The following is a 21735-nucleotide window of genomic DNA, read 5'->3' as shown; positions in this document are numbered from 1 at the left end:
TCAGAGAGTTGTGGAGGGGGGAGCCTTTCATTAACAGTTATTCATCAGCAACTTGACCCTTACAAGCTAAGGGGAGCCATTAGTCATGGTTTGCTGTTGGGCCACATGGAAGAATATAGAAAAGGGAGGAAGGGAAGAAGTTAGGACCCCCACATGAAAATGGAGGAGGGCAACAGCAGAACATCTCAGCAATCTGTGCACAAAAAGGACATAGAAGGGCAGGCAAAGTGAAGGCTGATTAGCAAGGACAAAAACAACAGAAAATCCCACCCTTTAGAAATTGCAATATACAGCTTCTTGGCATTTTCAACCATTTCTCTTTATCGAGACAACCTGGGCGAACAAAGTCAAAACCAATTTTAAAAGGACACAATTATGTACCCTAAAAAGACAACACCAAACTGTGTCAGACAAATTCTACCATTTTAGCATTGAACTTTCACACATTACATTCAGCAAGAATGCAATCTGTGTATGGAAAACAGTTGAGCTGTACACTTGTAAAGTGCTGCACATGTAATTTTCAATGAATACACAGTTTGTGCCTGTGTAAGGAATAGCAGAGTAATACAAATGAACAAGTATACACTTGTACAAAACTAGAGGCAGCTTGTCCCTGTATTCAATATAACATGAACATTCAGAGTATATTTTACTTAAACATTTTATATTCAAACTATTATATCAATTACTCACACATCTATCATTCATGACAAAATCATATAAAAGTTATAATGGAAAGGCTTAGAACCCCTGCCTCCTTTTCATTTAATAGCCCAATCTGACTTCTTCCAGTTTAAAACTTTCAAGACAACTTCTCTTTCAGCTCACCTAAGCAGACTGAAATATAATCAATCCATATTAGTATTTTCTTATGTTGTGAACCACCCTGTGATCTTTGGATGAAGGGTGGTTTACTTACGTTACTTACTTACTAAATAAATAAATAGATAAATAGATAAATAAATAAATAAATAAAGTCATGATCTGGAAACATGCTTAATCACAAATGTGCCCAGCACACCAAAATGTGAACTTGTGCTGATTTCAATACATTAAAAATGGTTGCATGATTCAAGCTATTATTGTAAATGATCATGGTAAAGAATAAAGACAATAATCTGAAAATCTGGTCTCGCCTAATGTGAAGGGGAGGTCAGGTTACCATAGAAAATAAGCTATGCCATAACTTTTCATAATGAAATGATTAAGAACTCTTCTGCTTCAAAATTCAACACATCTTCTATCTTCTTTATTGAAAACCCATAACTACTAGCATGATGTGGCTAATCTGTGAGCCTCTGGACCTTTCAAAAATCTCTAATTGCTGCCATTTTGCACCAATCAATACGTTACAATTCCTAATAGACAGCCCTGCTAATCAGTGAAAACAATTCACACCAAGAATATATGACTGCGTTCACATGTGGGTGCAAAGGTTAATTCATGCTATACTTGTATTATACTGATCTAATTATCTACTGAAGGAATCTTTTCAAGGTATGTTGTCAGTTCTGCAGACTGGGTTCAATGGAGTGAAACTCAGTTGAATGCCTTTTATCTAAAAGCAAAAGCAAAAAAATAAATTAAAATGTCTTGACTTTGCTTTGTAAAGTGATTAGAAAACAAGATGAGGTTGCTTTTGTGTTGTACCATCTCCACTCTCAGGCATAGCATGTGCTAGGGCTATTGTCAGAATAAGCTTGCTTCATTTTATTTTTTATGCAAGAAGGCACGTCTCCAGAAGGATGGCTATTATGTAGTAATGAAAATCTGAGTGAAGGGTTTTCAAGTAGCCTTTCAGAGATGGCATTCCAAAATGTAATGGCTAGAGTCATAAAGCAGAAGACCCTGGATGCCACAGAGCCATCACCTGCTTGGAGAATATTACTGAGAGTTCTTACAAGTGCACTGGCAGAAGCAAAAGACCCAAAATTAGAACCAGTTGCTAAAATTGCTTAACTTAAGCAGGAAAGGAAGTAGGGAGGGAGGGAATGGTAAAGAATATGTAAAAGGGGTTTTTTATAGTGGGAGCTAAAGACCAGAGGCAAAGCTAATGATGTTATGAAGATTCATTCACGGAAAGCCTTATGTTGTTAGTGCAATATGGTTTTATGACAGAATTTTTAAGGTCCACTAATTTTGCTACAGAATAATGGAAAGGGGCAACACTTCTCATACTGCATTAGATTAGAGGCGGACTATTGTTCCATTTTAGAGAGCTGAAAGTGGCATGTTAGAGCAAGGTGATACACTTACTTTTCCTGAATCACATAATTTGTCATCAAATAGGCTTCAAGCTTTCATAGCACCTCAAGAACCAAAATTAGCATGAACAGAGATTAATGTGATGGGCACAAACCTGGCCTCTCCTGGGTCAATACCGATTCAGAATGTTGGCTCTTCAAGCTCAGCATTGGCAGAAATTCTCCAGGGTTTCCAGGAGAAGACATTCCCAGCTATGCTTGGAGATGCCTGAGATTCAAACTGGGATTTTCTTCATGCAAAGTAGCTACTCTACTGGGGTACTATAGCCCTCCCCCTCCCAGACTTCTGGTACAGCTACATGGAGGAGTTCAGAAGTTTTTATTTTTATTTTTTTTATATCCCAGCAAACTATTAGGCTCTAAGTATGGTTTGTTTAAATCAAGCAGGCTCGAAACCTACAGATTTATATGTTTTGCCAGCTGCCCTTGCTTGTAATACAACTTCAAAGTGGTTCACAAAAAGAATAAAACAAAATATCATAGAATCATAGAATCATAGAGTTGGAAGAGACCACAAGGGCCATCGAGTCCAACCCCCTGCCAAGCAGGAAACACCATCAGAGCACTCCTGACATATGGTTGTCAAGCCTCTGCTTAAAGACCTCCAAAGAAGGAGACTCCACCACACTCCTTGGCAGCAAATTCCACTGTCGAACAGCTCTTACTGTCAGGAAGTTCTTCCTAATGTTTAGGTGGAATCTTTTTTCTTGTAGTTTGGATCCATTGCTCCGTGTCCGCTTCTCTGGAGCAGCAGAAAACAACCTTTCTCCCTCCTCTATGTGACATCCTTTTATATATTTGAACATGGCTATCATATCACCCCTTAACCTCCTCTTCTCCAGGCTAAACATGCCGAGCTCCCTTATCAGTTAAAAGCAACTATTTATAAAGCACTCAAAAATCAGTAAATTCAGTGATAAACAAAAAACCAGATTGAAACACACTACAACATTCTGTATGCAGTTGTGTTCCCCCCTCCCCGCACCCCACAAACTGTAGTTAGAATTAACCACAGTTTAGGATTTGTTTGTAACATGAAACTAAGGGTAAGGGATGCCTAGCTGTCCAGATGTTGTTGGATTCCAAATCCAATCAGCCCTCGCCCGGATAACCAATGGCCAGAGATCTGGCAATTGCAGTTTACCAACATCTGGGGTTTTTTTTCATATAATGTTCATATAAAGCTCATTCGTTATTCATTTTCATCCTTTGTCCCTCCCTTGTACTCTTATTTATCTTGATCACTAGAACCCCTTCTTTTCATTTTCAATGTCCTCAACATTCATATAATTTACAATGTTTTTGTAGGTAGGCTTTGAACTTCTTCCAATCCTCTTCCACCTGCTCTTCTCCTTGATCTCGGATTCTGCCGGTCATTTCTGCCAATTCCATATAGTCTATTACTTGCATCTGCCAATCTTCCAGAGTGGGTAAATCTTGCATCTTCCAGTGCTTTGCAGTAAGTATTCTAGCTGCTGCTGTGGCATACATAAAAAAAGTTCTGTCCTTCTTTGACACCAATTGGCCGACCATACCCAGGAGAAAGGCCTCTGGTTTCTTCAAGAAAGTGTACTTGAACACCTTTTTCATTTCATTATATATCATTTCCCAGAAAGCCTTAATCCTTGGGCACGTCCACCAAAGGTGAAAGAATGTACCTTCAGTCTCTTTACATTTCCAACATTTATTATCGGGCAAATGATAGATTTTTGCAAGCTTGACTGGGGTCATGTACCACCTATATATCATTTTCATAATATTTTCTCTTAAGGCATTACATGCCGTAAATTTCATACCGGTGGTCCACAACTGTTCCCAGTCAGTGAACATAATATTGTGACCAACATCTTGTGCCCATTTTATCATAGCAGATTTTACCGTTTCATCCTCAGTATTCCATTTCAACAGCAGTTTATACACAGTTTACCAACATCTGGAGCGTCATAGGTTCTCCAATCCTGCATTGTTGTTGTTGTTGTTGTTCAGTCGTTTAGTCATGTCCGACTCTTCGTGACCCCATGGACCAGAGCACACCACGCACCCCTGTCCTCCACTGCCTCTCACAGTTTGGTCAAACTCATGCTGGTAGCTTCAAGAACACTGTCCAACCATCTCGTCCTCTGTTGTCCCCTTCTCCTTGTGCCCTCCATCTCGTCCTCTGTCGTCCCCTTCTCCTTGTGCCCTCCATCTTTCCCAACATCAGGGTCTTTTCCAGGGAGTCTTCTCTTCTCATAAGGTGGCCAAAGTATTGGAGCCTCAGCTTCAGGATCTGTCCTTCCAGTGAGCTGATTTCCTTCAGAATGGCTGATTTCCTTCAGAATGCATAGGCTTGATCTTCTTGCGGTCCATGGGACTCTCAAGAGTCTCCTCCAGCACCATAATTCAAAAGTATCAATTCTTCGGCGATCAGCCTTCTTTATGGTCCAGCTCTCATTAAACCTGCATTAAACTTGGATAATTAGGAACAAAAGCATCTGGAGGAGGAGTGGACAGGGGAAAGCATATGAGGATAGACTCATTCCTATCATAGTAAGCAATGATGTCTGTACATGTATGTATACATGAGGATATTGTCCACATGTGTGAGCAGACTAGAGAGTCTGTTCATATATGTGGATTAAATAAAATATCTCTCTTGTCATGCATGTTTTCATGAGACATATATCTATTATGAATTCTAAAAGCTCATCAAAAGCACCATTTTCTGCTAATAGGATTTTTTAAAAAACCAAGACAAGTTCAGTGCCCTAAGGTGATTGCAATGACATTACTATACATGGCATGTACACCTCTCTTTCTATGCTCTGAAGTGTTTTAACAGCAAGTCTTATTTTCCCTGCAGCCAATATACTAGCGGCATTACACTGCAAGACAGCTTATAACAAGTATTTAATGGGCTCATTTCTACCAGTGGATGACACAGCAAAAAGTAGTCATAACTTATGGACTGATTTTTAAAAGCTACATTAAAACTTTGTCTAAGGCTAAACGTATTAAGTATAGGTGGCAGTTCAAACCAGTGATAGAAATCAGCGACAACAGACCAGCAAGGTCTGGAGAGGATATGGGGAAGAAAAGGAACTAAAATATAGTGATAATGCAGATGAACAGTAAGAACAGGGAAATATTAAATCACACCTAGCGAAGTAAATCAAAGCCTCTTAAATAGTAATGAAAATATATAGGAATACAATACTAAAACTTAAACAAGGTCATTTATAAGAGAATATCTGTAGCATATTTTCAACCCACTGCAGAAGGGAAAATTCATGAATAATATTAGAGGTATTTACATGATCCACTTTCCGCTAGTACAGTGTTTGCCTAATGTAATGAGATCTGGATTGCTCGAATAAAATACAAATTTCAGAGTGATATACCTGAATCTTACAGTGCACATTTTTTATTATTTAAAAGGCAAACAGGAAGCATTTTATGCATCTAATACTGAATGTTAATATTGACACTTGCCTGCATTAATATTACAGGTTATTGTGAGTGAATTAGCAAAACTTGCACATTAACAAGTTTGTAGATTACATGAGCAGCTTCAGGGTAAAGACTCTGAAGGATTAGTTTCTATTCAGGGCAAGGCCTTGCCACTCTAATTTCATTTGTGAAATTCAAATCTTGTTTTGGGAAGCAGAGTGCATGGTGAGATAGCATCTGCAAAGATTTTGAGAGATGGATTTGCTTTATTCACAGAAATGCCAAGTAAAATTTATTTCCTTGAGTCCAACCCTTCCAAAGTCACATTGCTTTAGGTTTACATCTACACACTTGCTGAGAGAAAGAGAGATATAATGTTAATCTACCCCATTCCAGAACTTCTGCATCCTTTTTTTTAAAATGGCTGGTTCTGCTGCCATGGTGACTACTTCATTTTTGTACTATCTTCATTGCCACAGTGAAGTAGATGGGGGTAGGGAGAGATACAGCTAAAATTGTTGCGCTAACATAACTACATGGTTGAATATTTCTCATTGTAAATGTGTGTGTGTGTGTGTGTGTGTGTGTGTGTGTGTGTGTGTGTTGAAGTGGAACATAGACATGCAAAAGAAATGAGAATGGAAGTCTGGAAATTTAGGGAATGATCTGACTTTTCAGTTGCAACCATTTTTAAGGAAAACTGCATTAAAATGGCATATCTGGGTGGAGAATGGAAAATGCTGTATCTGTCGTGAGGAAAAGGGATATCTTTTTCATATATGACGTAGGTGTAGGAAAGCCAAAATATTTTGGCAAATGGTTAGAACAATCATTAAGAAAATATTTTAGGTGGAAACAAGTACAGTGGTACCTCTGGTTACATATGCTTCAGGTTACATACGCTTCAGGTTACAGACCCTGCTAACCCAGAAATAGTGCTTCAGGGGAAAAACTTTGCTTCAGGATAAGAACAGAAATTGTGCTTCAGAGGCGCGGCGGCAGCAGGAGGCCCCATTAGCTAAAGTGGTGCTTCAGATTAAGAACAGTTTCAGGTTAAGAAGAGACCTCCGGAACGAATTAAGTACTTAACCCGAGGTACCACTGTATGCCTTTTAAAATTATACACGATGCAATTTAAATAATAAGGTATATTAAACATAAATATGCAGCAGCTTGTGCAAGAATTTACTTTGCTAGGACATGGAAGCAGTGTCAGATACCAAAAAGCCCTACCAAGAATTAATTAGGAAAAATTGGGAACCGTTAAGAGTCATTTAGTTAACTGAAATGTTACACCCATCCAAAACAACAAGAGAAAAAATAAACACTGCATTATCAAAGGAATGTTAGAAATTGTGACAGATGCTCTAGCATTATAACCAATAAAACTAATGCAATAAATGCCACGTCTGAATGCATTCTACATATTTGGAGGGCAAGGAAGCAAAATGGCAATGTAGGGCCCAACTCCTAGTTTCCATGTGTTCATCATCTCTTCTGCACAGGTGGTTTCATAAATGCGGCTTTTGAAAGGGCAGGGATTTATTTTAATTTTTAACAATAAATCCAATTAACCACTGACTCCATGTTGCTCCATCTATTAAGACATTGCTTTCCACATTACTGAGCTTTGTGCTTATTTTTATGCTATCTTATTTTGTAACAAAACCTACAGTCAGCTAGGTTTGTTTTTTTCACCAGACACAACAGTCTCTGGGTAATTTCTTAACAAACCCTTTAGAAACACTGCTCCAAACCTGCCAACCTTGATAATGGAAATATGGGCTATACAGTACAATACATCTTCAGAGAAAGCAACAGAGACTAGGAAAAACCTCCTGGCATAGAAAGGCGATAATGTTTTCAGTATGACTTCGGAGCAATGGGGGTCAACACATAGAGAGAAGCTGTTAGGTAGTCTTCTACTCTATCATTTGTATTGACGTTTCTCAGTAGTGTGTGGTGGCAAGATAAAATATGTTATAATATGGATTCCAGGACACAGTTACATGAGCTGAAATGAGAAAGCTGACAAGTATCTTGTAGTTTCTTTTGATTTTTGAAGAAACAGGAACATAAACAAAAGACAAGCCTGAAGCTGGCTTCACACGCTATCTATTCCAGATAGGTAACTAGAGCATTTCTATAGTATTATAGTCTGTAGCAACTGCCTGGGACAAAGTTTGAAGTGCTTGTATCAGTGGTGACTATCACAAGTCATTTCTCTGTTTAAAATCTTTCTCTCTTGCACACAAATGCTCACACACAGAGAACCAAAATCACTCGCAGGTACACTTTTGTTAATCATATTCTGGCACTGTTAGCACAGTAAAATATCATGGGTTTTATACTGATTTACACTTGTTTTATGCCGATTCTTTGAATTGTTATTATATTTATTTTATGGATTTTAAATTGTGAAACCCCAAGAGGACATGGTTGACTGGGCAGCATACAAAGGCCAAAAATAAATAAATACTTTTACTAGGGTATTTAAACAGTTGCTACCAAATACTGCCTCGCATAGAGAGAGCCCTGCAATTATCAAGCATTCCTGATAATCAGAAACCTCCTGTTTCTGAACGTTAACTGGGATTGCTGCCAGATACTTTCCATCTTCTTCTGTAATGGCGCTAACAAGCTGTAGACTTGACCCTGATACCTTCCTTCCCTTAATTAAGATCTGTCCCTCAAGTCTCTGTCTGTTTTCTCCTCCTCTTTTCCCATTTCCTAATCATCCGTTGCCTGCTAAATTTATTTATTCCTCTTTTTCTGTGCTACTAATGTGAGAACTTTATAACATCATTCTCCTCCTCGCCATTAAAGGCTATAGATATTACATATGCCATGAGTGGAAGGGAGCATTCCTCAACAATGGATCTTTGAGGCATGTACTACAACCTACTGTACTGCTATAATATATACAAACACCTTTTATGAAGGATTGTGATTCATCTGATCATGTTGCAAGTAGGTAGCCCAACTACCAGTGATTTCTGGAAATACAGTGGGGTTGCAGCGCTCATCTCACTTTAGAGGCCAAGGGAACTGGCGTTTGTCTGCTCCTCAGACAGTTTTTCTGAGTCACATGGCCAGCATGACTAAGCCGCTTCTGGCGCAATGGAACACTGTCATCAGAGCAGTGCACGGAAATGCCATTTACCTCCCCACTGGAGTGGTACCTATTAATCTACTTGGACTTTTTGGCGTGCTTTCAAACTGCTAGGTTGGCAGGAGCTGGAACCGAGCAATGGGAGCTCACCCCGCTGCAGGGATTCGAACCACCGACCTTCTGATCGGCAAGCCCAAGAGGCTCAGTGGTTTAGACCACAGCGCCGTCCGCGTCTTTCTACTTTTACCCAAACCAATGGATTCAAATTACAAGAACGGAGATTCCAACTAAACATTAGGAGGAACTTCATGACAATAATAGCTGTTTGACAGTGGAAAGTAGACAGTGGTCTACTTTGGAAGGTGGTGAACGCTCCTTCATTGAAGGTCTCAAAGCAGAAATCAGATGGCCATCTGTTAGGGATGCTTTGGCATTTCAGGGGATTGGACTTGATGGCCCTTCCAACTCTCCAGTTCTCTGATTCTAACACAGGAACTGCTATCACAAAACAACCATACCGTGCAATTCTTATACTTAAATGTACCGGGGGGGGGGGGCAGAGGTGAAGAACCAATGTAACCATAGTAGAGGCAATCTATCCTCTTAATACAGGAAATAGCTTCTTTTCGTGCTCATTTATTTATTTATTTTCAGCTTTGACTTTGGCTTGTTTTTAATCTTTGAAACCTCCAGAGCTCACGGTATTTTACAGCCACCACGGTGGCATCTGCTACTGAAGGTGAGGAAAATTAATTTGGAGAATACCAGCAGCTGCTGTGTATTGCCAAACAGAGTATGAGATGAAATGCCATAACCATTCCCTTGATGCTGGATTTGAACTACCTCATGCAAAAATAATCATTTCCCCCAATTAAAAGCAAAGCACACAAACACATACTGTAGTCTTAATAAAAATATACTGTCACAGCTATCCTAGTTTTAACTGACAAGCATGTGATCAGAGTAGAATTATTAAAATGCTGCTATAGGCAAGGGAGGAGTTGTTTTTCATACAGTGTCTCTATCAAACACTCTGCAGTCTGATCCAACCAGAGTTAGCTTCGGAAAATGTAAATGATGTCCAGTTTATGTCACTGGCACTAACCAGAAAGCGTCTGCTACTAGTCATTAGCTTCATTCAATTGTCTTCTAAGCAATAGTGGGTAAGTGGAGAGAAAGAAAAAGAGACTTGCACTTAATCAGAAATAGCAGAAACAGTTTTCCATGATGATGACAATGATATTAGAATTAATAATAATAATAATAATAATAATAATAATAATAATAATAATTTATTTATACCCTGCCTGTCTAGCTGGGTTTTCCCAACCATTCTGGGTGACTTCCAACAAAATATTAAAAATACATTAAAACAGCAGTCATTAAAAACTTCCCTAAACAGGGTAATGGCTGACCAATTCTCTATTGCTAGGCAAATATCCCCCATTTTGATATAGCAGCATGCTTCGGGCCCAATGGGATGTGACAGGACAGTCACCCCTGTCTTCACTGTTCACATGTAAAGCAGGGATGGAGGAGGGTGAGCGGCTCCTCTTTTCATGAACGTGAGTGAAACTGGTTCTTCTATCACCTTTCCTGTCTGTGTTCCACTTCAGGTGTTTGGGACTACAATGCTCATCATCCCTGGCCCTCACAGCCATTGTGCACCAGGTTGGGGTAGAGTGCCTGAAACAATTTCAAGTCAACTCCCACACCTGAACTCAGAGAAAATGTGCAGCATAATGGAACACAGTGAGATACGTTAGTGGAAAGGGGCATGTTTTAATTCCCCCATCCCCCATTGCATATTTTTCAGAACAAAATAGACCTCTTGCATTCCCCACTTTAATTGCAAATGGAAGAGATCCATGGAAAAAATGTATGTGATAGCCCTGTCATCTATAGTTTGGTCATCTGTGCTGTCGTTGCTGTGAAGATTTACACATAAATAGAATCACCATAATTTTTTTTGCTGTCCTCTCATTGGCTTGTCTGTACTGTACATTGAACAAACACACATTGATGTAACACACATTGAAGTTATCCAAATTACCCTTCTGTTGGCTTTCATCTCTCTTGATTTGTGAAAATGTCCCAATTGATTTTTGAGATTTATTTTCTGACCTTAACTGTCTCTGTTAGGGATAGAGAATTAGGATAAAATCATGTCAAGCTATTACTTGATTGCATGGATGCATGGTGCTGCCATCATCAGTCACCATAAATAATTTCCACTTATCTGTCAGGCATATTATCTCCAATGGAAGCCTAGCTAGGAGGTGAAAATAAGGGCTTCACAATGTGTGGGTGGACACTCAACACTTTAAATATGTGAACTCCCATTAGGTCAGGGGTTGGGATCCTTTTTCATCCCAAGGGCCTCATTTCTGGGGGCCTTAAATACAGTGGTACTTCAGGTTACCACTGAAGGTTAACACCTCAGGTTACAAACACTTCGAGTTACAGACTCTGCTAACCCAGAAGTAGTACCTCGGGTTAAGAACTTTACCTAAGGATGAGAACAGAAATCTTGCGCCAGCGGTGCAGTGGTAGCAGGAGGCCCCACTAGCTAAAGTGGTACCTCAGGTTGAGAACGGTTTCAGGTTAAGAACAGACCTCTGGAATGAATTAAGTTCGTAACCAGAGGTACCACTGTATGAGGCCAGAATATGGATGGGACTAGAGGCAAAAATGGACAGAATAGTGGACAGAACCTTTGTATCATATCCACACATATCATATGTGTGGACAGAACCTTTGTATCATATCCACACATACCCAAGCAAGGTGTCCTGAACCCCTGGCCTACTTGGCAGCAAGTCAGGATATCAAGTCCCCAGTCCAGAGTCAATCCATGTGTCCAAAGTCCAGATCAAAGCACAGTGCCTCAGAGATCCTGGTGCATTCGAGCTAAAGTCTATCAACATAGGCAGTTGAGCAGACCCAGCACTTCAACTCTGCTGCCCAGTTATACTTAACATGATGACTGTAGCATCTGGGCTTGATGAGGCAGGTGACCCTCACCTGTTCCAAGCCTACTCCAGCTGAGGACTCACACACTTCCTCCTAGAGCTAGTGAACTGGGCCGTGGGCCCTTGCCTGCCTCTGCCTCCTGGAGCACCCCACACCTCAGAGCCCACTATGTTTATGGAAACAGCAGCTCCCCTGGCTCTCAGAATGGGTCCTGCTGCTCTGCTTCCTGTGTATTGGCCTCCATCCCCTTGCCATCCTCCGTCACCCTGTGAGTACTTCCTATGCCAACCTCTCCTCCCCCATCCCCAGCTTGCCCCAGTGTGTCCCAGCTCCATCCCTCACCGGGATCCTCTTCTTCCTCCCCACAGTCTGCCAGTTCATGACACAAGAGACATTATCATAATTCAAGGACACAGGACAGCTGGTCAAAATTTTGCAGGGTGTGAAGCAGGGTGAGTCAGGAGTTTGACCTGGCAAGGAGTGGCCTAGAGACAGTTATAGGAGCCAGATAGAAAGGCATGGAGGGACACATTCAGCACCTGGGCCTAAGGTTCCCCATCCCTTCATTAGGAGGCCAACTCATACGAAGCATGATCTGCTAGTCTTATCTAGGGTCACTCTAGACTTTAACATTATCCCTATTTGGAGGCCCTCACCGTAGCAGCTCTCCCTGTTTGCAGCATTGGACGTAGCACATCCTGTGTTTATCCTTACCCCAATTGCAATATTTCAAGCTGTCCAGTTCTTCGTGTTATTTATTCCTTTATTTTCTGTTAAGATTTAGATTTATTAGTTGGATTTTCTCAAGGTCTCCAAGTGACTTACGTTTAAAAACACGAATACTGTTAAAAATTTGCATAAAACAATAACAATTCTTATACAAAACACAATTCATACACAAACACACACACACAAGGACCTCCTACTGGAGTCAGAGGCCAAGAAATTATGGATGAAACAGCTATAATGGACGGTTTTTAAAGACTTGTGGTCTTGAGTTCCATCCCAGAGTTATTAAATGAATGCTGAACCACTGGCCGTGAATCACACAGGTGTTCAGACTGTAATATGAAATATTTAAGGACTATTAAATATTAATAATACATAATCCAAATTGAATATTTTTGGGATAAAATAAGTGTATAATTGTGGGGGAGTAGTATCTCTTTGTTGCATGTTAAGGGGAAGGCTGTAACTCTGAGCAAAAACTAGAAAAATTCAGTGCACATGCACATAAATAATGAAAGCTATACCAAGCTCGGTTTTATAATTTGACACCAGCCCCTCCCCTTGAGAATGGTTTCACAGCCACTCAGCCATGAAAGAGAGTTATGACATTTTTGCTGAAGAAGGAAGTCATTTTATTTTAGTTACTACCTACAATGCATTTTAAATAGGGCCCTCTGAGCTGTGGGATGCCTGCCACACACTGCATGTGGTTCTGTAAACTGTAAGGGGTGGGGGAATCAGGAATATTTTATATATATATAGCCAAGCCCACTACACCCCCTCAAGGGCTCAACAGGCATTCTGGGAAGGCTGAAAGACTAGCCGATGAAAGTCCTTTTTGACAGATGTCTCTTTGCTGTTAAGAAACAGTTTATGCAAAATTTTCCTCAGTCAAAATTGTGTATGGGAGACACGGCACAGCTTCAAAGATGAGAGGAGCTAACGTGTAGTCCCCATGCTTGCCTTTTCAGTTTGACAACCTGATTACTGAATAGGTAAATAACTTCCACATTTACCTTCATTTGTATTTAACAGTGGGACGCTGTCAGAACCGCACGAATCCCTGCAGCACACACAATTGTGGGAGGCTAGGCAGCAAGGCTGGATTCATGGTCAATAATACTTTGTCAAGTTTCCTACACGATGTCAACTTGAGTGGCTTTAAAAGATGATTAGACAAATTTGATTTGATATTTGTACTCTGCTTTTCCAACAACAAACATTGAGCTCAATGCAGTTCACAACCATCACAACAACATTATAAAAAACACACACACCAAACAGCACGATTATTGTAATATCAAACACAATATTATGTAAATAAAGCAAACAACAGCAACAAATTCATCAAAACAACTAATACAAATTCAATAACATCATAGTAACTCAGAGACAATTACACAGGGGAAAGGGCTTTGGGGAAATAGATTTAACTGGTTGCTGTATAGCTACTTTTGTATTGGTTTCCATGCAGCTGAGATGGTTCTTGCCTTGCTTTATTTATATGTTGTAGTGCTTGTTGTATTCTATAGTTATTTTATTGCTTATCGTATTTTTATGGTGTTTTAAATTGTTAACCGCTTCAGGGTAAAGAAAAATGAAATGGAGTGATGAGTTGGCACCAAGGACATGATTTTCCTAGAACACATTTTGTATTATTCTAGGACTGTGGAGGACACAAGTGTCTCAATACACCTTTAGTCAAATACACCCATTCTTTGAGATCACATTGTCTGGAAATAGGAATTGAGAGTGATTGAGAATAAATTGCTCATTTATGTATGCAATTAAAAGATGTAAGCAAGTCTGAAGGAAATATAGAGATGGCATATGGAAACACCATTTGCATCCCAACATTGTGCACACTTACAGATAACGTGGCTAAACATAGACCCAAACAACCATTTACTACTGTTCCAGGCCTTCTCTTTTTGCTACTGACATAATGCTATCAATCTAGCCCTAACTCCCCCTTTAAATACAACCTCCTTGCTTAAATCATGGTTCTTTTGCTGCCTGGTGGTTGTTGCTCCTGCTACAGTTGTCATTTTTTGCTTTCTCTCCTTCCATACTAAAATTCCAGTGTCCAGATTGCACCCAATTGTACAATATCCACATTCTTTATTTCTGGTCTGGCCAAAGCTAGGCAAGGCAGCTGAAACAATGAATTCACTGTATATTAATTGTCATTGCCCATCTTCTCTTCTTCTACTTTTATTACACGCCCCCCCCCCAATCTGTCTAAAGAAACAGTGGGGAAAATGGGAGTGAGGAACTGGCTGCAAATCATTTAGGAGAGCACCAGCTGTATTTTTTTCTTGAAACACTTCATAGGAACATAGGAAGACTGACTTGCTAGGCTTTCAGATGGGAGTTTTTCTCAGCCTTATCTGGGTACATCTCAATGATTTGTTACCATACATTTCCGCATCTCCTAGGACATTTCCAGACATTGCATTGCTGGACTCCAGTGTGCGCTCTCTTTCTTGTGAATGGTTAATGCAGTGTTTGACACAGAAAAAGCCAATTCTAATTCTGATTATGTAATCCCAGAAATGTGCTTATTAAATTTGAGAGAAAGAGGCCTTTTTTAAAATTAAAATAAAACTGCTCTGGTGATAACACACAAAAGGTATAGCAAATGCATGTCTTGTCTTTCTTCCATTTGAGTCCTTCCAGTTACCCTGGCAAAAATAGCTGCCTGGCATTCCCTGTGATGCTTTTGTTGTTGCTGTCTCAGGCTTCTCGTCCTCAAAGGCAAGGCTAAGAGTGCAGCCTGGCAGCTCAGCAGAAATCTCTAGTTTGTATTAACCATATCAATCACTTTGCAGGCACCCTGACAGGCTCCCTTTAGACTGGGAACTGGAAGCTGTTCCCAGATCTGAATAGGATGCCAACTCACTAGATCTTTGCCTGACCCAATCATGGCTGGTTTTTTGTGAGGGGGGTTTTGTGTTTCGGGTTTGCCAGTTGCTGGAAGTTTTGTTTGTTCCCTGGTTTTTAAGAACAATTCCTTGCATGTCCAGGTACGACTGGAAAACAAACACTGGAACTTGCTGTGAGCTGGATGGACCAGTGGTTTGACTTTGCTCAAGGCAGTGCCCTGTGTACAAGCTGATCATCAGAGTCATAAAGGTTATAAAATCGCCCTTGAAACCTGAAGAATAATCACACGAAGAAATACAGTTCTTAATACATTCAGATGACAATCTGAAAACACCTAACAGCAGTAATCCCTAGAATATTACATGTAATGCCAGAATTTGGAATCATTTCAAGATACAAATTCAGCTGGGTGAATCACAATATCCCCGTTGCAACACTTTCCATCAGTTTCATTTACCATGTAGAAAGTGTAGCAGAAAAGCAAGAATATATTTATTCAAACACACAGCTGAAAATAACTTGAAGCAGCATAATCCAAAATACAGTAGAAGAATGTTTGAAAAGCTGGGCTTCATTACAGATCTGCAATCTCAGGCCCACTGAAATAAATGTTATTTGTTTTTCAAATAAGCATGGGTAGAACTGTGGTGGAGAACTGATTTTAATATGGCCTATGGTCACAACCATACTGTTCATTGAAAGCACATTCATAGGTCATTCTCTCAAAGAATCCTGGGAACTCTAGTTTCCACCTCACAGAGCAACAATTCCCATCACCAGTAAGTACAGGTTACAGGATTCTTGTGGGGGAAGCCATGTGTAGTTCATCATTAGGCTGATAAATGCATGTTGACACCTAGATGTGGTAAAATCCATTCTGAGAGCTTTTAAGGGTTAGGTTGGGGTGGATTGTGTGTTTAAAGGGCCTCTGTGGTCTGTACAAACTTTGATCTGCACATTTTTATTATTATTTTTGGCAGTTTTATGTGAACGTGCTGGCTTCATGAATTGCTGGGTTTTTAAAAATTATGTTATAGCTTGGTGGTGCCTTTTAATTGCTTCGCTGTTATGTGGGCTGAGGGAGCTTTTAAACATGCTGTTACTAAATGCTGTAGCCTTGGAGGCTAGCCCAATCTATTGGCACCCTGCATGGAGGACTTCTCAGTCTTAAACAACAAAGGCTGCGAGGCTGTGCAGTTACTTAAGAGCAGGTCTCACTGACCTTACTAAGTAAATACCAGTATGATGCTAAAGGAGACACATAGCCATTTATGGTGGCGTGAATTCCTGTAAACAGTTTTAGTAAACTGCGGAGGTAGAACATATCCATCAGAGACTACTAACCTTCATGGATGTGTTCTGTCTCCATAGTTGGAGTATGCTTTCCATACTCCAGAAGGGAAAGCACAGGAGGGAAGAGTGCTGTTTTGCTCAGATCCAGTTTGCGGGTCTCTCATTGGGCATCTAGCTGACTACTGTGAGAACACGATGCTTGACTAGATGAGCCACTTGTCAGGAGCTCGTCCTACTCTCGAGTAGGACCCTTGCAGAAACACATGCCAGAATGGGGTCAGTGTGGTGTAGTGGTTAAGAGCGGTAGACTCATAATCTGGTGAACTGGGTTCGCGTCTCTGTTGCCTATTTGCAGTATGGTAGCGCTGCAGAGAGCTTGCTGGGGAGACCATGCATTAAAAAGAAAGGGACTCAAAAATAACTTAAACAAGGTTTTAATTACAAAAAACAAAAACTGCTTATACACTAAATACATTAACAACAAACCAGACCCAACCACCAACCCAACCCCCAGGGTAATGGGAGAGCTAGGTGCTGCTCCTTATATACTACATGCAAATGCTGACACACCTTAATCAATGCAACTCAGCAGTACCTGCTATGTTTCACAGCTGTAAAGCTGGGTCTCGTTATCTTGCTCTGGCCCTTGCTCTGGCCCCTTAAAGACATACACATTAGGTGGAACAATGATGAACCTTTACATTTAAAGAAACCATTCAACAGTCTCCACTCCTCCACATGCAGCTGCTGGGTGACCTTGGGCTAGTCACACTTCTTTGAAGTGTCTCAGCCCCACTCACCTCACAGAGTGTTCGTTGTGGGGGAGGAAGGGAAAGGAGAATGTTAGCCGCTTTGAGACTACTTTGGGTAGTCATAAAGTGGGATATCAAATCCAAACTCTTCTTCTTCTCTACCTCCTGGTATTTTGTTCGGGAGCTTCAAAAGCTTTCTTCTGCCCAAACATCACAGTGACCAATGCCAACAGACATCGACACACTTAGGGATCCACAGAGTCTTCGCAGCTTGCATAACAGACCTCAGCATTTTGGCTAATCTACTTTATTTAGATATAAACACTCAAGGAGCACTGCAACATGGCTCCCTCTCTCTCTAGCATCAGACAGCAAAGAGAAAAAGAACAAAGGACAATAGTCCCACTTTATGGAACACAGTAACACAAACATCCTGTCTCCATCACTTCCCACTCTGTGGAGTCAAAACATGCACCGTCATGTGATAGACAAAAATCCCATGACTGCAATCATGGAGCAGGAATTCTAACACCACTCACCTAATCCAGCAGACTCTTCTTAGGTTTTAGGAGAGCTATTCTGCATATGAGTCAGTCTTAGGCTGTCCTTGTGGGAAATCCTAATGGCCTGGGAGCATAGGTCCATTGGAAGTGGCCTTGGTCTATTGAAGTATTGGTCCATCTATCACAGCATCGTGTATCAGGGACAGGAAAGCTGTGACCCTCCAGATGTGGTTGGACTCCCAACTCCTCAGCCCCAGTCACCATGGCCAATAATGGAAGTTACAGTCCAGGGGTTGTGCCCCTTTGTTGTCATTACTTGGGCATCTCAACTCTATTTCTCGTGTATTTTGCTCTATTGCTATTGTAGAAAAAGGTGGGAGGTTTTTGCTGGGGAGAACTGAGGCAAGGGTTGATGTCACTTGGAGTGAAAACCTGGCTGGATCGGATACTGAGTGATGGGTGGGAAGCTGCTCATAAGCTCTAGAGTGAAAATCTGTTGGCACAGAGAAGTGCAGCCTTCTTTATGTGAAAAATAAGGGGAGTGGGTTGCTCCAGTTGAGAGATGGGATGGGAACAACTGCTAAGGCCGTTTGGTTTTTTCACTTTGAATATCCTATTTTCTATTTTTTTTTTTTTATTAAATTTTTATTGGGTTTTCAAATTTTTTAACAACACACAACATATATGACTTCCCCCCACCCCCCCACATACATCCCACTTCCCCCATTTAATTCAGCAAGTTCTTATTCCTCTCTCTAAACTTAATCTCTTTATTCTCCAACTTAGTTCATCTTATTAAACCCCATATTATTACCCTATCTTCTTATATGCAATAAATCCTTGTTTCTAAGATCAATCAAAATTTATATACCAATCTCCCCTTTTTTTATATTAAAGTATAAATCGAATTTACAATAGCCAAAAATCATAAAGTTTTTCAAAAATCTGTTTTCCCCCCTCCCTCCCTGCCCGGGTATCTGTCCCTTCCCAAGTAGTTATCCTTCCATAAAATTCCTAGCCAGGATTCCTCACATCTCCAGCCCTCAAGTCTATTTCAGTCTCTCTCCGGTTTTTCTGTTGATATTCCTTTTTGCTGGTTTCCAGGTCTCGAAGGGTGTCTGTTACAGTTACTTCCTCTTCTCCCAGTTCAAACCTAATTGAGAAAACTTGTTGCCAGGGTTCTACCAAAAGTCCTCCAGGTTGCAGATAATAAAGGCCAGAAAAGAGGAGGAAGTCCCAGTTATATTTCTTTACTCCTTTAATTTTCATAATTCCACAGTTTCCAAGGGCTTCCTCCTTCACTTTTCTCCTCAGTCTCATGTCTTCATACTTTGTAATCCAAAAGGTTTCTTTGTTCTCTGGCACCATAGGTTTCCACACTTTCTCTTCTCCGACTTCCTCCTTCACCCCCTCCAAAGATGTCATATTTGGTTGAGCTACAGAGTCTCTCAAGAACAAGTCTCTAGTTCCGTCAGCAAGATTGTTTGTTTTGAAAATCAAGGTCGTGTATTGTTCTTGTAAGATTCCCACGAGAAAAGAAGCTCTCTCAATTTGTGCTAGTAATTTTCCTTCTGCAGCCATTGTAGTGTCACTGGTTTCCCCTAGGGGGATTTCCATTGTTCACAGTTCTACGCCAGCAATCCTTTACCCTATTGTTTATTTACTTTGTTTCAAATCACGTCTGTTTATATGTAACACCTTTAAACCAAAGAGATATATAGTAATACAGTTTTGTCCTTTGTTCAGCTGTTTGACAGCTCAGTTGACAGCTGTCAAACTCCGATTCCTTAAGGCTAGATTGGTGCAGGACGCTCCCAGGTCCAAGGGGGGGGGGTCACAAAAGTTTCCAAAGTTCGTTTCTTCCCTCCAGCACAACTTGACAAGATAAAACTTGTTCTTAAAAGTTATTAAAGTCTCTTACCAGTTTCCGTAAACGTAAAATCTTTTTCCCGATCTTAGATTTTCGCTCCTTGCTTCCAATTGCCTGTATGAAGGGGGGGTGCGGACTTCCCTTTAGCACATCCCCCCGTTTGCCCGATTTAAGGATAACGGTTTTTTTAAAAGTCCAAATTTTCTTCTACTCACGGGGTGTTTGTATCCAATCGAGTTTTCAGGTAGAAAGTTGACGCTCTCCGGTGAATGGCTTGCGGCTTCACTCCACTGAGGTAGCGGTTTACTCTCAGCACCACGCCACCCCCCGTACCTTCTCGTGTATTTTGCTCTATTGCTATTGTAGAAAAAGGTGGGAGGTTTTTGCTGGGGAGAACTGAGGCAAGGGTTGATGTCACTTGGAGTGAAAACCTGGCTGGATCGGATACTGAGTGATGGGTGGGAAGCTGCTCATAAGCTCTAGAGTGAAAATCTGTTGGCACAGAGAAGTGCAGCCTTCTTTATGTGAAAAATAAGGGGAGTGGGTTGCTCCAGTTGAGAGATGGGATGGGAACAACTGCTAAGGCCGTTTGGTTTTTTCACTTTGAATATCCTATTTTCTATATCCAGATACTTGGTTAAATTGGAAATGCTAATTGTTGCCTTAACATCAGTTTAGTTTTGTTTTATGATGGAGCTGTTAATTTATTTATTTATCAATTGTTTCTATGGATTCTGTAATATTTGTATATTATTTTCAGCATGCCGCTATTATTTTATTTCATCATTCCCTGCTTTAAAATTGAAATATTCAGTGATGAGCGGGTGATCAATACTGAAGAAATAAATATTAGTATTGTTTTGCAATAATTCATAAATTATGAGTGGACATTTGCTTGAGAGTGCCATTTCTTCATTCTCTCTTGCATTCAGAATAGAACTGACATTGCTTTAGACAAGCCATTTGTTCAGGATTGTTTATACCAGTAATTATGGCTGAATTTGCGTAGAAATGCTCTTGTAACACTGTGTGGCGGCTACTGCCATTTGTCATCCTAGTTTCATTTCAAGTATTTTGTTTTGCAGCTGCCAGATAAGATGCATTTATGTCTCCAAACTCCATGCCAAAGCACCACATTTGCTTGACAATCTGCTGTTTTAGAGGCCTTTCAACACAATCAACTCTTTCATTGCATATTCTGACAGAAGTAAAAGCAGTAACAATAAGCTGGTCTCCATGTGTCATCTACAACCTCCAAGGGAGGCAGAAAACAATCCTCTACGGGAACAAATTACTTCATAATAAAACTGATTTTGTTGGCACAGGACACAGCTTCACCATAAAGGGACAAATTCTCCATATAAACCAGATGCTGACTTTTTAAAAGTGCACAATGATATGCGTAATCTGGTGGGATAGTGGAAAATAAAACGTTAATAACTTTAAATCAGTCTCTCATTGTCCTGAAAACTGTTCCAGCAACGTTGCATCTGAAAATCACAAAACCCAAGTTACTTCTTTGCGTGCAAAAGAAATGCTATCCAGCGGCTGAACTTTCTATTTAACATACTTACTTGCTAATAAGCAGTCGAAAGTGAATGTTTCTAGAGCTAGCTAAAGAGATGCCTGCTCAGCAACTTTTCCCGGTTAAATGAGGTTGATGGCGGCTGTTTAGGATTCACTGAACATCCTTGGAAACGGAAGGTTGGTGAAGCAATTCCAAAACAAGACTATTTTGGCAAACCAAATTTGAGCTCTGCAGCTGAGCAGAAGGATCTTGGGCAAAGTGGATTCCAGTTGTCACTATTTGCAGGGTGCAGGTGACACTGCATTATAGATTAGTGTGATCTAGGTGTTAACTTGCTGTCCACTGCTCAATGTGTGCACAGAACTAGAAGATACCACCAGAATATCCAACTCT

General features: G+C 40.5%; 1 long non-coding RNA gene across 1 annotated transcript in view; it reads left to right on the top strand.

Annotated features, from left to right (window-relative positions):
* LOC309340784 overlaps positions 1-21735 on the top strand; it is a 393472-nt gene that overhangs the window by 270479 nt on the left and 101258 nt on the right. The gene's annotated exons all lie outside the window — the stretch shown is intronic.

The sequence above is a fragment of the Podarcis erhardii genome (assembly GCF_964252035.2).
Source record: "Podarcis erhardii genome assembly, chromosome: 4".
In the NCBI taxonomy this organism is placed as follows: domain Eukaryota; kingdom Metazoa; phylum Chordata; class Lepidosauria; order Squamata; family Lacertidae; genus Podarcis; species Podarcis erhardii.
Note: the sequence above shows the minus strand (reverse complement) of the source record. Positions and strands in the feature narration are given on the sequence as shown.